At 37.2% G+C, this 2769-nt stretch overlaps 1 non-coding gene across 1 annotated transcript; it reads left to right on the top strand.

Moving 5' to 3' along the window:
* The first annotated feature begins 1233 nt into the window (after positions 1-1233).
* LOC115869045 lies at positions 1234-1395 on the top strand. Its single transcript, XR_004045959.1, has one exon. It is a non-coding gene; the product is annotated as a U1 spliceosomal RNA (small nuclear RNA).
* The last annotated feature ends 1374 nt before the right edge of the window (positions 1396-2769 follow it).

Genomic DNA, 2769 nt, shown 5'->3' on the forward strand with positions numbered 1-2769 from the left:
CCTTTAAGACCCCAGATGCTATATTTTTTGATAGCCGGGCACCATTAGCTTTCTTCACCACATTGCTTATGCACCCATTTGTCTTCAGTGATCATATTGGGGAGATGAGCACACAATGACAGGATTTTTTGTTCTTTGATGCCTAATAACTGATCCCTTTGGCACCTCATGATCACACAGGTTGGTGTGCTTCTTCCACGTGGGCTTTGTTGCTTCTGAGATAGATGGCCACTTGTTTACTTTCAAGCATTTAAGACCCCAGATGCTATATATTTTGACAGCCAGGCACTATCAGTTTTCTTCACCATATTTGCTTATGCACCTGCTTTGTCTTCAGTGATTGTGTCAGGAAGATGAGCATCATGGAATGCCAGTTTAATAGAACAAAGTGTTCTTGCATTGAGGGAGTAGTTGAGTGGAGGCCCAATGTCCATCTGCTACCTTAATACTAAATCTATACACATATGCACATAGATCTATTTCCCCATCCTCATATATAAATATATTTACATATGTACAAGCCTTTATTTAGACCTCCATAAATACCCTTTGCATCCTAGCTCTTTCCTCAGTTTCCTTTTACTTTCCTCTAGTCCCACTGTCATGTTCAGCCTTCATTAGGGTTACAGTAATTCCTCTTGGTTACATTACCCTTGATCACGTCCTACCATGCCTCCTACATCCTCCTTACCACCGATTTGGATCACTTGTTGTTTCCTTGTCCCTGGGTTTGTTAACTCCACTTCCTTTCCCCCCACCTCTCCCTCTCCCATGTCCCCCCAAAGACTGTTGGTCCAGTTGTTTTCTCCTCCAGATTGTTCATTCAACCTATCTTATTTAGACAAACTGCGGAGATAATAAAATGCACAAAAACAAGACAGAGCAATACCAAGCAACAATATACAACAGCACAACAACAACAAACTAATGGCAAAAAACAAAACAAAACAAAACACAACAAGAAAGAAAAGTTTGTATTTAGTTCAAGGACAGTTTGATGGCCTTTAGGAGTGTTTTCCAGTCAAGTCTGTTGGACCATGCCCTGGCCCCCAAGTCTATTTTTGGTATTCCCTGGGGACTTTGTTGCTCTGTTCCCCTTTAGGCTGTAGTCTTTATAAGAACAAATCACCAAGTGTTTCATTCAATCCACCAATCTTTTTATTAGAATAAAAGTGCTTAAACTTTGATCCATTAGGACTCCCTTTGTGTTTAATTATATAAATTATGCTTCCAATACTTACCTGGCAGGGGAGATACCATGATCATGAAGGTGGTTTTCCCAGGACAAGGCTTATCCATTGCACTCCAGATGTGTTGACCCCTGCAATTTCCCCAAATGTGGGAAACTCGATTGCATAATTTGTGGTAGTGGGGGACTGCATTTGCACTCTCCCCTGTAAAAAACATAAAATTATATTTCCATTTGATGATAGAGTGTTTCTGGGCACACTTGATCCAATAATGCTGGGCCCATATTTAGTAGCTCAAGTTTCATGACCAACCTAGTATCCCATAGTGTGGTATTTGCTTGATTAAGGTAGTTCAAACTAAATTTTTTCATATATGAGATGTTATTTAATAAAGATCATGTGTCTTCATTGAAGAACTATGAGCATTTGCTTAGATTTTCTTCCAAGAACTACCTTGGATTTAATATTGGTCCATTGTAAAGGAATTTTTGTTTTGTTTTATAATGCTAAAACATGATAAGGGAGGTCTTAATGCTTTGTGGGTTAGAAATTGAGCTGCTATCCTCAAGATCAGCAGTTGGAAACCACCAGCCACTCTGTGGGAGAAAGTTGAGGCTTTCTACTCCCATAAGAATGTGCAGTCTGGGAAAACCAGGAGGAATTTCTATTCTTCCCTATGGAGTCACTAGGATTCAGAACCAACTTGATGGCAGGGAGTCTTCTTTTGCAGGGTTTGGGGGTGGGGGGTGGGGTGTTGATTTCGGAAACATACTATGATATCCTGTATCTGCTTGATGACAAGTGAAAGTATTTCCTTCAGTGTAGACTTTTAAAGGTGATTAAAGCAAAGGCTGGGAGGGGAGGGGAGGGGGTGTTTTAAAATGATATTTGTTCTCAGACCTGAGCCAAAGTCCCATAGATAAAATTTTGAGGGTCTCTCTCATTTCTTCATTTCCATCAAGGATTTCTAGAAGAAATGATCTGATCAGACTTTAAAGACTATCTCTTTCTGCTTGGACTTAGGAAGTTTGTCTATGATACGCCTTTACTTTTCCAGGCACGACTCTTCTGGGTAGTGGGTACGATCGGAGGGCTTCCCCAGGCCATGATTTCACATACTCTTTTTATAATGTTCTCGAGGTAAAGAGAAATGGGACCTTCTCAAAAAAAATTCATCAGTTAAGGAAACTAGTCTATAGTAGTGAATTCAAACTCATCCAAAACATAGTTATCACTGAACATTGTTCTCTTAACTAAAATATGAGATGGGGTTGTTAAAACATTGAGGTAACATTGACATATTATTTTATAGTCACAATAATAATTATAACGGTTATAAATATAATTAAATAGTTAGCAATATATATCTATCATATATATGATAGATATCATAAATATAATTATATATTCACGAATATATTCATCAATATATCATAAATATAATTATCATATATATCATAAATATATATTTATCAATATATAGCATAAATATATCAACAATATCAACATATGTAATAAATATAATTAAATAGTTAGCAATATATATAATTAATGTATACCTAATCCATAATCTAATCCT

This window comes from Echinops telfairi, unplaced genomic scaffold, assembly GCF_000313985.2.
Source record: "Echinops telfairi isolate 266 unplaced genomic scaffold, ASM31398v2 ScPeMD7_1;HRSCAF=3_0, whole genome shotgun sequence".
Lineage (NCBI taxonomy): Eukaryota > Metazoa > Chordata > Mammalia > Afrosoricida > Tenrecidae > Echinops > Echinops telfairi.